Below are 15,888 nucleotides of genomic sequence, written 5' to 3' on the forward strand. Positions count from 1 at the left end.
ATTATTTCATACTTTTTATGTGTTATCAAATTATTTTCTGTATCTGTTTCTTAGTTACTAAATTATTTGTTCAGCAGTGATGTTTTTCTCATTCTCAGTTTACTTAGCTTGCCAAGATCCCTTATTTCATTCTTTCAAAAATTAATTTTCTTTGTACATTTTCCATTGTACAAAACAGTAATACAAATATCTGTTTCTTAGGTTTTATTTCCAAAAGGTATTTATCTGACATTTGCATTCATTTTTCTTTTTATCCTTAGGTAGCATTTTTGCATAGCTCCCCTCACTTATCTTTTCCATATATGTATATCTAAGATTAAAAATCTTATAAAAATACAGGTTTTCTGTAAAACAGTCGTCAATTTATTTAACATTTATGACTACCTGTTAGGTTCCAGTGATTATTCTTATTAGAATACACAATGAAAAATAATTCCAAATATCCATACCCTAGTTTATTTTGCATTTTATCAAGGGAAGGACAGACATAAAATATAATCCTAGTCCCTGTACTACAAATGTGGTAAAAATATCATAAGACAAGAATAGAGTATGGGTATTATGGTTTGAAATTGAGAGCACAATTATTGAGACATCTCCATGGAATGAACCAGGATAATGTCACTGAGGTGATAAGGACAGATGTCTTAGATTACATGGATGTGCAATCGTAACTTGAAATTGGGACTTGAGAGGTTAAATCATGTATATTTTATCCATCTCTTCCATTGCAAGAGATTTTGGGGAAAAGTGTCTTTGGTAGGACCAGTACTACCAAATACTTACAAATACAAATACTTATGTAACTGAAAACTTTTAATCTACATATTTTCCTGCCTGATTTCCCCCCTCTCCATCAGACACTTTGTAACATTAATCAACCAAGATTCACTAAAGAAAAAGTTTGCTAAGAGGATAATTTATGGAAAAGGCCCCATCCTCTAAATTAAAAAGAAAATGATGAAAATAAAATCATCCCTTCAGTTAAATGGGAAATGCCCATGATTTGAAATTATACAAAATTAGCCTAGAAATCAAGCTAACATTCAAGGAGGCTGAAATGTGAGTTCTAAATAGCAGCTCCGATGGTCTGAATTGGTCTAGAACTCTATCTGTGGACTTCCATTATATTTTTGGTGAGAAATTCTTAAAAAATGCATTCTTAATGATACAAAATGACAAGAATAATTCATTATTCAATATTACAGGTAATATCAAGAAGCTTATATTGTAATTCACTCCTAATCACATATAGATTTTTTTTGTTAACCTTTGGTTAGAGATAATCAATATCCCTCCCTCTAGCAGTTATTTTCACTGTGACAATATCAGATTTTAACCTATGTGTAATCAGAATCTTAAAAGTAGAATAAACAAGAAACAGTATAGAAGAAAAAATGCTGAGGAATATCCAAAATTAGATATTAAAACACAAATCCAAGAAACAACAAAATTACACATATTATATTTTAAGCTACTGAAAACTAATGGCAACCAAGGACAAAGAGAAAATGTTAACAGCTGCCAGAATAACAACAACAAAAAATGCTATTTACAGAAGGACAGGGATTAAGAATTACCTCAATCTTTTCATCTGAAACCATGCAAACAAGACAAGAGAGTGGCATCTTCATGTGCTGAAAGGAAAAAAAAAAAAAACAAAACCCTATCAATTTAGTATTCTATATACAGTGAAAACATTCTTCAGGGTTTAAGGAGAAATAAATACTTTCAAGGAAGCAAAAACTAAGGGAATCCATGGCTAATAAACCTGGTGTGCAAGAAATGTTAGAGAAATGTCTTTAGGAAAAAGGCATGAGCTCAATCAGAAAATTCGAGTGTCAGTAAAATGTGAAGAATGTTGAAAATAGAAAAAATACAGGTAAATGTAGTATTTTTTTCTTTTTCACGGTTATTCTAAAACATAACTGATGAAAAGCAAGCCAAATTATATGTTAGATGTTTACAGAATTAAATTCAGGACAATGATGGCACAAGGGATAGGAAAGGGAATGGATTGCACACAATTAAAAATTGTTTACACTGCACATGAGGTGGTATAATATAATGCCATAGTAGTTGCGGGTTATTTTTAAATGTATGCTTAAATCCCAGAGCAACCAGTAAAATATATGATTAAATAATACAACCAATAAATTAGATTAAATGGACTCATTAAAAACTGCTAAATTAAAACCAAAAAAGGCAGAAAAAGAGAGAAAACAGCTAACAAGATGCCACCAGATAATCCAAGCAATCAGTAGTCATGGGAATGTCAATGACCTAAACCTACAAGATAAAAATTTTACATAAAAAAATAATGATCCAACTATATGTTGTCAATAAGAAATCCACTACAAATATAACATGAACATATTATGACAAGAGGATAAAGATGCAATCAATTATTAACCAAAATAAATCTGAAGTAAATATTAATTTCAGACAAATTATACTTCAGGTCAAGAAATTTTTTCAGAGGTAGATGGGAGCATTACATAATGACAAAAAGGACAAATTTTACCAAAAAAACTTAAGAATCCTAAATTTATATGCATGTGTCAACACAGCATCAAAATACATGGGGAAATAATAGAAATGAAAGGACAAACAGATGAATTTGTAACTGTAACTGGAGACATCAATATGTGCCTCAGAAATTTATAGAACAAGTAGCCAGAAATCCAACAAAGAAACAGAGAACCCAAAAGACACTATCCATCACTTGGATCTACTTGAGAGTTCTAGAACATTCTATTTATAGTAGAATACACATTGTTCTCAAATGCACATGGAACACATGTCTAGGTAGACTGCATCCTGGAGTACAAAATCTTAATCAATTTAAAAGAACAGAAATTATGCAAAATATGTTTTTGGACTGTAACAATATTAACCAGAAGTTGGTAACAGGGAGCCAGAAAATCTCCAAGTTACTTAGAAATTAAAAACCACATCTATGTAATGCATGAGTCAAAGAGAAAGTCTCAAGGGCATTTAAACAAGCTGCCACTTCTAACTTTCTTCTTAGCTTTAAAGAATAGTGATGGATAGCAACAGTGACACTTTGAATGGTACCTCTGTGCTAGAGGAGTTTTCAGCCTCTATATATTCCCTGCTCACCTACTCAAGATGAGTCTTCCACAGTACCATTTTAGGTGGTAATAAGAATAAATGTCAGAGAGGTGCCTGGATGGCTCAGTGGGTTAAAGCCTCTGCCTTGGGCTCAGGTCATGATCCCAGGGTCCTGGAATCAAGTCCCGCATTGGGCTCTCCCCTCGGCAGGGAGCCTGCTTCCTTCTCTCTCTTCCTGCCTCTCTGCTAACTTGTGATCTCCGTTAAATAAATAAATAAAATCTTAAAAAAAAAAAAAAAGAATAAATGTCAGATTTTGACCACTCACCTTCCTTCCCCTCTAATACTGGGAGAAGCATTGCTATTATAGAGTTTAAGAGCTTAATAATTTTTAAATGTGCTTACTTTGTATTCTTATTTTTGTGGGGTAGGATTTTACTAAGGTCATGTCATTCAGTTTCTATCTGTTATTTTACTTGGAAAATTTTTCAAAGTATTTGCAGTTTTTTTTTTTAATTCAACAATAAGTTTATAGCATTTTAAAACAAGATTTCAATTTGACCAAGTCAATTAATGACTTTATGGGCCTAATTTCAAGAATCATCAATTTCAAGGGTAGCTTAGTTGGAAAGGAATTTGGTAGGAAATGAGAAGTCATATTCAGAGTTGTGCATGATTTCTAAGCCCAGTATGCAATTCTTAATCTCATCACAGAAAAAAAAAGTTGAGATTATTTGCTCAGCCTCTTCCTTACAAAAAGAAGGTAGATTTTCAAAAGTACTACACTAGGAGCAACATCTGATAATAACAGCAATTTCTTAATTTAGTCCATTAGATTCTCCTTTTATCATCTTACTTCTGTATTACCTTTTACATAATATTTTATCTTGCAAGGAAACTTTGAAGATGTAGCTCCTGTTACAACTTTTAAGGAATATTTTACATGTTTGATACAGGTGCCCACTTAAAAACCCTAGTCATGACTCAGAGTACGCTTCATCATTATTTTCTCTTAAAATTCCCAATATACTTCATGGTCTTATGTAATTTAAAGAGTAAACACAACTTTAGTTAGTAAGAGATCCAAAGATTATTTCTCATTTTGTTAATTCTTTTCTATTGTTATTTCTTCTGAATCTCTGATAGCCTTTTTTTCTTCCTATTTTCCTTTTTTCTTAGGTAACTATGAAAATATTAAGCATAAAAAGTAATACAAAATTTTTATTTAGTAATTCATATATACTAATTATTAATTATAAATTAAAATTAAACAGTTAGTAGGGGTACTTGGGTGGCTAGTTGGTTAAATGTCAGTTCAGGTCATAATCTTGGGGTCCTGGGGTCAGACCCTACCTTGGGTTCTCTGCTCAGCAGGGAGTTTGCTTCTCCCTCTTACTCTCCCCTTTCCTCTCTGTCAAATAAATAAAATCTTAAAAAATAATTAAATTAGTAAGTATTCTGTTTTAGTTTAGAATGTGGAAGTCTGGGTTTATTTAAGGGTTTTCATATTTCATTATAATAAAATATGTTTATAATTTTATAATATATAATATATAAATTATATGTTACAAAGTATAACTGATATATATAGATATAGATATAACTATATAAATATAATTATATAGTTAATATATAATATATATAATTATATATAAATTATATATAATATATAGCTTATAACTATATATAGTTATATAACTATATATATCTATATAAACTATATAGTTTATAACTATATAAATATAATTATATAGTTAATAATATAAATTTTGTATTTATAGAGAGAGAATAAAAACATTAATTGTCATAACTAATGAATCAAAAGCTCACATAATCCCATTAAATAAACCAATATGGAAAAACTATATAGAGAAAGAAAGAAAGAAGCATTTCCAATATCTTCAAAACAGGAATACTCCTGATGTAGTAGAAGCTTTCTTTGGTTGGGTATAGGATATTAGTGAAATTTTGTTGTAAATATATTCCACTAATGGTCGTACTCAAATGACTTAAACAGATTAAACAAGGGAATATTCTTTGTGGAGACCTCTGTAGGCTGTTGGGAACTGACTGTCCGTTATCCTTACATTTGTTTGTGTTTCATGTTATTTTAAAATAGTTTCAGATTTACAGTATGTATAAAGATATTTTAAATATCATAATACAGCTGTCACTTGGGCAGCGTATCACCTTCTTAGGAAGTTCCCATATACTGCGTCATGACAATCCTTTCAAGCAGATGTCATTGCTATTTAACAGACAAAAAAAAAATGAAGTGAGGATTTCTCAACTAGCAAGTGTGTCAGGTCTGGACTTATATCTACCGTTTTGATAAAAAATGAACAAAACTTTTTAAAAATTTTAAAGAGAAGGGAAAAATGTTTTATTTAGGCCCAAGTTTGGACAGTTGCCTGGGATACTCCGTCTTCACAAAGAAGGAAGTGATTCAGGGAAGAAAGATTTGGTGCAGGGTTATCTATGTTTTTTATGTACAGACAAATCATCATGACAAAGGACATTCTAGAAAGTTAAAGACTTTATCTTATGTTTTTAGTATGTGCAAGCTGCGTGAGTTTAATCTTAGGAGAGGCAGGGAGGTGTTGTTGTCCCCCCCCACCCCCATATCTTTATGTTTAGAATGCTCCTTTTTGGTTGGTTAGTTTATTTAATTTAATTAATAAATTTATTGGAAGCAGATGTATAATGTATGCTCAAGGCAGAAATAGCCATGTTTTAAGGTTTTTTGGAGCCATTTTGACCTTGGTAAATGTTATAGTAATAGCTTCTCTGGGAGCCTACAAACAGGACCTATGAAGATTAAAAGTTGAGAATTTCCTTTCTCAACTCAGCTCCATAGCATTTACCCTTTACTGTATCAACAAAACGTAATACCCATTATATTCTTAAGGAGTAGAGTAATATGTTCAAAAGAAAATTAGTTCAGCATTTATACACTGGAATTTCAGCACTGGTTTTGTAGCTAACAACCTTTGTGACGTTAGGTTATATAAGTGAACCTCTCTGGGCTTAAATTTCTGTATCTTTGGTAGAAAGGAATTGAGGTAGCTAAACCATAAATCTCCACCAAGCTCTAAAATTTCATGATTATTTTAGATTCATTCTTCCTTTGTTTATAAGCACCAGGCATTTGCTAAAGCCATTTTAAAGAGTGAGAACAGAAACATCAAACTATTGCAAATTGTCAAAAATGTATGTCATTGTAAGCAAATATGTAGGGCCCTGAAGTTTAAGCTTCATTTAGCTTCACTGTAAATCTGCCTTTAGTGATATCACTCAGTATGGCTTTGCTGGCATGTTTTGCTGTTGGGGTGGGAAAGAGGAGATAGTGAAATATTTAATGATATTATGCAGAAATTCTCCTGATCCCCTTACCTGTCTGAGGTGTTGAGGGGTAGAGAAGTGATCCATTTCTACTAGTGACAGAAAAAAATGAATTTCTTGCTCCCTAGGAACAATTTAACTAGAGTGCTAAGACACAAGTTGCATTGTTTGTAAAGCCAAAGAGATAAAATATTAAGCACGCACTTACTTTGATTTCAAAATTAAGCAGTCAACACTGTGTCCAATATACTGGAGAAAGCAAGGATTCCCAAAAGCTACTGCAAAAAAAAAAAAAAAATCTTAAAACTAGGATATGAACAATTTGGTAATCAGATATGAATATAATTAGTGACAGGCCACTTGACAAATGTAGTTAACAGTTTGAAAGTTTGAGGATAACATTTACATGTAATTCTAAAAATAAATGTGGAGAAATCAAGATTAGGTCCCAAGCTACTCTGCCTTTGACTCATAAACCACAATGAATTTGATCTCAAAAAAATTTCATCTCACAAAATCCCACTGGATGAAAACAGAAACTAGCCTCTTTTGTTGCAATCTAAAATACTCTGCAGACTAAAATAAGTCATAGTTTTGGATGATTTCACATCTGCCTCATGTAACACTTCCTTTTGTTTTTGTTTTTTTAAAGAGGATACAGCTTTCAAGCAACAATGAGGATATTTACTACAATGACATCTCTTCAAGATAGATTTCCAAACCCTTCAAGACCTGAGAAGATGGGACTGATTATTTCCCACATGTTTGTCAAGGTCATTGAGGGAAAAAATAGTATAAGAAGTTAATATTGTAGGAAAGACTTCACATCAAAAATGAAATAATATTTGAGACTGAAAAAGATATATTATCCCCATAGGTCTGCCAAACTCAGTGTCTACACAAATTATTATCTCTCTTTTAAGTGGCAGTAAGTTATAGTTATGTAAGTTACAGTTCTCTAAGGGCAGCTTTAACTGCTTTCTGTTACTTAGAAATTTCCTCTGTTTTACTTCTCTCAGTCAAAAGGAGTTCCATTTTTACAATGCCATTTCCTTTTATATCAGAATTGTGTGTCATGATATAGAGTTTCCAATTGAATATACCTATTCTCTTTCTTGCTACAAAATATACATACCAAATGAATATCTTAAGTATAACTTGCTAAAATAAAGGATATCACATTTCAGTTGCTTGTGGATACTGATAGTCTTTGTACTAAAATCTTAGTATGTATCCTCACTTTAAGAATTGTCAGTTTGCTGAATACAAGAAAAGTTTACTTACTCATGGAGGAGATAATGTTAACAACTAAAACTCATAGACTAACACTGCAGTGAGCTTTTATTCCTAGAATAAAAGATAAATATATTATGACTTCTCTATTCTTATTTATAATTTCATTATCAGCTATGTGGAAACTGTCTAAACATTGTTTTATATATAAATTCAACCCATTAAATATGGTAAAATTATTGATATTGTTGAAATTATACTATCAACTGAACTCAATTTCTCTGTTCTTTCTTTATAGTTGTGCTTAGAAGTAACTTTCTAGAATCCACATTTCCACTATGTATTCTAAAATTACTGAAGAACTAAAAAGTTATATACCTCAGTATTTGTTTGGAACATGGGTGTTATATGGATAATATGTCTAATAAAAAAAAATTAGATCTTTACCTGTAAGTGTTTAATGGTTGGAATTTGGGAAATATGGTAGCACTGGTTGTCTTTCTGAATCCTTATGAGACCAACTAAATGGGAATATAAAATCTCTTGTACAACATATTCAAAAACTAAATGAAAGTGCCTTTGCATACTCCAAAATGAAAGCATGTGGCCAACCATGGGAGAGGAATAGAAATGGAGAGCCTTCAGATCAAGATTTAAGTTTAACAACTGTTAAGAGAAGAACTGGGTAGGAAGTTGTGTCAGTCTACACCCCAGTTCTGATAAAAATTTGACCTGGTCAGTGAGCTGCCCATTTGTCAGTCCTAAAGTGGGCAGAAATTAAATGGATCTAGTAGTCCACATGAGGTTCTATATCTGGCTGAGAGCAGATTTGAAGGAGCAGGGCCTTGGAGCCAAGAGAAACATGCCTTGGTCTGAATGTGGTAGTACTAGTCAGGTGACAACTGAAGGATGAAAGTCAGCCATGCTTTCCATGAAAGTCTGCCAAGGAGATCTGAGAAGAGCACCTTAATGGCTGTGGCAGTATACCCATTAAGACTCATACATACACTTTTCTAATCTCTTGCATAGTTTTCTGGGGCCTCTCTTTCTGAGGAAGGTTACTGGAATGAACCACAGCTCCTTTTTTCCACTGTCATACTGGAATTCCTACCCAGTAGTGGCCCCTAAAAGTAGTTACAACCTTTTAAACACAGACCTCCTTCAGATTTTGGAGCTTAATTTCTCTTCTTCTTAGTTAGAAGACTGACACTGGATATTAAGTAGCTATCTTGTAACTATCAGGTAAAAAGTGATAATAATGTAGAGTATTATGTATGGAAAAAATGAGGCAATTGTGAAAATTAAGTATATCTGATGAAGCTAAACAGACTTTCCAATGTGTGTGATTCAAAAAATCATTACCTTAAGATAAAAATATAATTAATTGAGAACTAAAAGTTCAAACTAGACAGATGAAGTACAAATCAAATTCAAGCATATACTCAAAAGTACATTCGAATTCTTCAAAGAAATTACAAGATAGAATACACAAAATAGAATTTGAATGATAGAGGATAAAAAATGGTCTATTAGGCTTCTAATACTGATTTCATAAACTTATAATTTAAAGAATATACCATTTAACAAGACAATACCAATAATTTTTCAGAACTAACATAAAATATGTTATCTAACTAAGTAACAACAAAACCATAATTGGTCTCAAGCAGAGATCAAAAGCTAATTAACACTAAGACACAGAATCAAAATGACTTATCAAGTATAAAGGTGTTGGTACTAAATCAGGTTTTGATGATAAGATTACCTATGAAGGAGTAACATACTAATCACAGACAGAAACAATGTGTTACTGAAATAAAATGTTCAAAGTGCTGAAGGGAAATTACTATGAATATAATTTTATTCCAGCTACATAATCATTAAGTAATGTAAGTGAAGCAAAAACAGTTTTAGATACAATGAATGCTGGATAATTTGCCATCCATCTACTTCCAGTGAAAGTGCTACTCGTGGGTGTAACTCAGCAAGCAGGAAAAGGAGACCCAAACACAGAGAAAGGGGTACAAGGAGGAAAGAAAATGGTAAAACCCATGGATAAGTATACATATACACACACACATATACATATACACATATACATATATAAACATACAGACATAACATACACATATACACATACATATATACATATACACACATGTACATATATACATATACACATACATATACATACATACATATATACATACACATACATGCACATATACATACACATATACACATAAACATGCACATATATACACATACATACACATACAAATACACATACATATACACATGCATATATACATATACACATACACATATATACATATACACATACACATATATACATATACACATACACATGTACGTATACACATACATAAACATATGCACACATGTGTCTTACTACTCTGTATATATTGACAATGGGTGATTAAAAATATAAAAATAAAAATTTAAAAACATTATGGAAGATGAGAAGAGTAACCACATTACCGTAAGTCTTTATAAATCCCTTTTTTTCTAGCACTACAGGAAAATGAATGTGTCTATTAATTCAACATTCTCTGAAGATTGTTTTAAGTGATGACTAAAATAATCTTAAATCTATCTCACATTGACACAAGTAAAAAAAAATGAATAGAATACAGAATGTAAAATTTGAAATAAGTGTCCTTGATCTTAGCATATGGACATTTTGGACCAGGTTGTTCTCTGTTGCGTGGGGTTGCACCATGCATTGTAGGATATTTAGCAGCACCCCAGACTTACCCAGCTGATGCTAGTAGCAATCCTCAGCCCGTTGTGACTGCTGTGACAACCAAAAAATAGACTTACTTGAGAACCACTGCTCTAAAGTAAGGAAAAAAGGAGAAAAAGATAATCAATACAAAATACAGAATACATGAGAAGAATAATTTCACATATACTATAATCATTATGTAAAGTTTTAAAAATCACTTATTTAAACAGACTTTTGTATTTTAAAAATCACAGCAATACAGTATTTCAAGTCTTCTCTAAATCATGATTCAGAAGGGTAGAAAATCAAGGGAAAGGCCAAGCAAAATTCCAGACAATTCTATAAAAGAAAGGCAATATAGCAATATTATCAGAATTTAAACAGAATGGTATACAAAGGACGGTATCTAAACTATAATCATTCATCAAGATATAAAAAACATGTATTTCTACATACCTTTTACTATAGACTGGAAGTTATAATGCATGAATTGTTACAATTCAAAAAAAGCATACTTGACAGATGTCAAAGTATACTTTGACAAAATGAAATCATTTGAGCTCTGTCCAAGGGAAAAAGAATGAATCAAAATGAATGAATCAGCCAGTAGAAAAATAATTACTAAGAATGCTGATTAAACCATAGTTCATATACCAAATACATATTAATATTCTACATATAAATATATTTGATATAACATGAAATATAAAGCATGTTTATGTCTATATATATAATCAACATAGATGCATTTATATGCTGACACATAAAAATAGATCTCAACATGTTAGTAATAATCCCACAACCACCACCAAACATAATACTTTCACAAGATTTTTTTATGTTTTAGCACATAAAAAACAAATTCATGAGAAATAGTAATAAGAATGAATAAAAAGTACCAAAAACAATAGTAGTTATCACCATATAAATCTTTTTTTAAAACAACATAATTCAATTAAAAATCATTAATTTTAAAAAATCCCTCCTCCATCCTGTTAAGTTTTGGGAACTTAAAAATAAACACTTATAATAAAAAACACTTACAAAAAGTTCTTCCAGGTAAAATGCAATCACAACAGAAATGACAAAATAATTGGAAATACACAAAAATGGATGCTAGAGTATGTATCTTCCTCTAAACCCTGTAATCCTATCTTCAGGGTTGGAGAAGAGGCCCACCTATTGATATAACACTCAGCTTCCCCACCATTCGGGCCATCAAAAGCTAACAAAAGAAAGCACACTAACTTGAAGCTATAGTAGCTTTTCTCCGAGGGGAGCAACAGAAACCCTCCCCCCAGGACAACGGGGTTAAAGCCCACATCTCCCATAAACTTCTAGTCCTGTCTTTTAGTATAGGCCTAAACACTAAGACAAAGGCCTTATTTTCCCTTGGACAGAGCTTTACCTACCCAGTGAAGCAGAGAAAGCTCCAGAAACTCACTGGGTCATAACATATTACTGAAAACTTTGCTACCACTATCTGCAACAAAGCCATTGCGACTAACCGTATTATGTCTTTTTTATCTCAGTTACCAAAAAACTTGCTAAACTGCCAGGTCATCTTTCCATTTCTTCACTTTAATCCAATATCCAACAATCTCTTTTGTTTCTTCCTTGGAGTCTTCTGTCAACTCCTTAAAATTTATGACTCTATTCCTTGAAATTCAATGTTATGCATAAGAGTTACATGTAACATTTTCTATACTGTCAACATATTGCCTGAATGGTCCCTTCATTCATTGTGTTAAATTGCAATCCAGCTATCATCTGGGTGTACTGATTAGTACATGAATTCCATCATGGTGTCCCCCAATGGTGGCTTTATTTTTCTCACTAGTGGCTTTATTTTTCTGATTCCTTATATCATTTTTATGAAAATGAACCAGGTATTCTTTTATTTCTAAAGTCACATTTAGAATATATGGCCACCTTTTTTGTAGCCATGTTCAAACGTAATCCCCAATAATTCTCATCTCTTGGTAATCACATTTCTATGTAGTCTTATCCCACACTGAGGGAAGTGAGAGAGGGTGACTTTCAGAATAGGTCATAAAAGGCATTGAAGCCCTTGCCTTTTTTCCCTTGAATCACTTGTTCTGAATCTGGCTGTCAGGTCCTAAGGACACTCCACCAGCCCCATAAAGAAGTCCACATTTTAAGGGAGATTTTCTTCCACCCATCAGCATCAACTTGCCAATCATATGAGTGAACAACTTTAGCAGTAATTCTTCCAGGCTCAGTAAGGAGACTCTGATGACCCTAGTCAAGGCTGACATAAAAATTGCAACAATCATAAGAGAGATTTCCAAGACAGAAGCCTGAAGCAATGCTACTCTTAAATGCCTGACCAACAGGAACTCTGAAACAATAAATATTTGCAGTCTTTTTTATGGTCCTTAATTTTAGTTAATTGGTTACACAACAAAATGTAATTAATATTATCTTTTTTTTCTTTTTTTTTTTCACCTAAAATATCCAGCCTGAATCTCAGGTGAACAAGCTATATTAACCACCATATCTCATTACTGTCATCATCTGCTGAGTCCTGGGACATCACCCTTCATTTTCTAATGATTTTAGCTAATGTCTCACTGTTACTCTTTCACAGGCAACTCCAGCGGGAATGTTTCCAAGTTTCCATATATAGAGAGATAATCCTTCCTTACATTCTTTGTTCATACTTTTATTTTCTAATTTGGTGGAAAGAAATAGTATCTTACTGTTTTGGTTGTAATTTTTTAACCATGAGAGTTTTAAAATGTTTTCATATTTTCAAAAACCACTTTTTCTATATTTTCTGTTGAATTGTCTGTTCATATAATATTTTTATTTTCAGTCAGAGTTTTTCTACTTAACACATCAGTTTTAAGGCTTTTTTACCATTAGGAATGTTAGTCTTTTGCTCCAATTACTGTAAAAGTTTCTTCTCAGTTTCACTGATTATTTCATGTTGATTTTCACTGATTATTTCATGTTGATTTTCACAATACAAAAGCTTAAAAATTTTTTTCATATACTCAAATTCATCAATCTTTTTACTTGTCACCTCTAGATTTTTTTAAGTCTTAGAAAACCTTTGCCTGCACTGAGATTCAAGAGAAATTCACCCATGTTTCATAGTCATACTTGTGTGATTGTGTTTTTTACATTTGTATCTCTAACTAGATTTTTTTCTTTACACACAATGTGAGACAGATTTTTTTTTATTATTACAAATGACTACCAAGATGTTCAAGCACTTTAATTGCAAGTCTAAATAGCCAAGGCAATCTTGGGAAAGAATAAAGCTGAAGGCATCATGCTCCCTGATTTCAAAGTGTATTACAAAGCTACAGTAATCAAAACAGTACAGTACCGGCATAAAAACAGATATATTTATCAATGGAACAGAATAGAGAGCCCAGAAATAAAGCCATACATATATTGTCAATTAACTTATGAAGAATATGCACTGGGAGAAGAACAATCTTCTCAGAAATGGTCTTGGGAAAACAGTCACCAACAAAAGAATGAAACTAGACCACTGTTTTGTAGCATACATAAAAATCAACTTGAAATGAATTAAAGACTTGAATGTAAGACTTGAAACCCTAAAACTCATAAAAGAAAATACAGGTGTTATGCTCCTTGACATAGGTCTTTGCAGTTATTTTTTTGGATTTGATACTAAAAGCAAAGACAACAGAAGCAAAAACAAACAAATGGGACTATATCAAATTAAAACCTTCAGCACAGCAAAGGAAATGAATAACAAAATGAAAAGGCAAACCACAGAATGGGAGAAAATATTTGCAAATCATACATCAAGAAGAGGTTAATATCTATATTATATTTTAAAAAAAAAGCTCATATAAATCTATACCAAAAAAACCCCAATCCAATTAAACAATGGACAGAGGATATGAACAGACATTTTTCAAAAAAAGATATACAAATGCCTACCAGGTACATGAAAAGATGCACATCACTAATCATCAGGAAAATGTAAATCAAAACCACAAGGTTAGATTAGTTATTATCAAAACCAAACCAAACCCAACCAAACCCACAACTATTGGTAAGAATGTGGAGCAGAGGGAACCCCTGGTGGTAAAGTAAATTGGTGCAGCTACTATGCAAACAGTATGGAGGTTCCTGAAATAATTAAAAATATGAGAATTACCATATGATCTAGCAATTCTACTTCTGGTGTTTACTGAAAGGAAATGAAAACATTAACTCAAGAAAATATGGGGGATATATATAGGTGATGGAATATTACTCAGCCATAAAAAAGAAGGAAATCCTGCCATTTGCGACAGCATAGATTGAGCCTAAGGGTTTTATGCTAAGCAAAATACGTCAAGCAGAAAAAAATACTATGATCTCAGTTATATGTGAAATTTTTAAAAGAAAAAGAATTCACACAGAGATCAAATTGATAGTTGCCAGAGGCAGGGGGTGAGGATGGGTGAAATGGGTGAAGGGAACAAAAGGTACAAAATGCCCTTGATGAGATAAATAAGTGATGGGGATGTAAAGTACAACATGGTGATTATAGTGAATGATATTGTATAATACATTTGGAAGTTGCTGAGAGAGTAGACCTTAAAAGTTCTGACAAGAAAAATGTGCATAACTTTCTGTGGTAATGAATGTTAACTAGACTTACTGTGTTCATATAGTAATATATTGCATATATGCACAGTATGTGTACATATATACTTGATATATATATTTATATATTGATATATATATTTGATATCTACGTATCAAATCATGTACAGTTGAAACTAATGTTATATCAATTATATCTGAAAAAATAGTGGAAAAAATATAAATTCTATCAGACCTCAAGAAAACATTGGAACCATATTGTTTATGAAACTAGGACCTGCATCCCACCAAAAGTCGAAGGAAGGGAAAAGAGCAGGAGAGAAAAAAACAAAGCTTTACCCAAACCACTGTATAAATAAATAGCCTCCAAAGCTAAATATTCCAAGTTTTCTTTGGCATAACGTAGTGGTTTGGGGATCAGAAACACGTATAATATAATCCTTTAAAAAAAATCTATTGTAGACATCTTGTATCTGCTCAGGGATGAGACACCTAGAGAGTATTTCAATTTTAAAGGGGAAAAAAGGCCAGACAAGCTGTAAATTCACACCTTCCCTTAAACCTATCTAGGCACTGAGGTTTCAGGTCAACAAACTGAACAAAATCTAAGGAGATGCCTGCAGGGAAAGATGGGACAGAGGCAGTGGCTTATGAAGCAATTAGATACAAGGAAGAATTTATTTAGCAGAGGCTGTGAATTGGTGGACATCAGGAGTGCATTGCTGAGGGAGTGGGAAATCCCTTATGGCCACAGAGACTGGGGAGTCCACTTCAAGATTTTCTCCTTGAAACCCATCAGATGCTCATGGAAATTATCGGATAAAGTTTGAAGAAGATGTCGTTAATATTGCAGACTTCGAGAAAGAATGACAGGTACGGAACAAAGGGCT

General features: G+C 32.3%; 2 long non-coding RNA genes across 2 annotated transcripts in view; one reads left to right on the plus strand and one right to left on the minus strand.

Moving 5' to 3' along the window:
• Nucleotides 1–8,096, plus strand: part of LOC309861185 — a 252,083-nt gene extending 243,987 nt beyond the window's left edge. The window contains exon 4 of the long non-coding RNA XR_014309808.1: nucleotides 7,070–8,096. This is a non-coding gene — a long non-coding RNA (uncharacterized lncRNA). The remainder of the gene's footprint in view (nucleotides 1–7,069) is intronic.
• The window catches only part of LOC309861186, a 283,824-nt gene that overhangs the window by 40,737 nt on the left and 227,199 nt on the right, over nucleotides 1–15,888 (minus strand). The window contains exons 3-5 of the long non-coding RNA XR_014309809.1: nucleotides 10,429–10,509; nucleotides 6,626–6,695; nucleotides 1,581–1,637 (exon numbers count right to left, since the gene is read on the minus strand). This is a non-coding gene — a long non-coding RNA (uncharacterized lncRNA). The remainder of the gene's footprint in view (nucleotides 1–1,580; nucleotides 1,638–6,625; nucleotides 6,696–10,428; nucleotides 10,510–15,888) is intronic.

The sequence above is a fragment of the Mustela nivalis genome (assembly GCF_964662115.1).
Source record: "Mustela nivalis genome assembly, chromosome: 3".
NCBI classification, from domain to species: Eukaryota; Metazoa; Chordata; class Mammalia; order Carnivora; family Mustelidae; genus Mustela; species Mustela nivalis.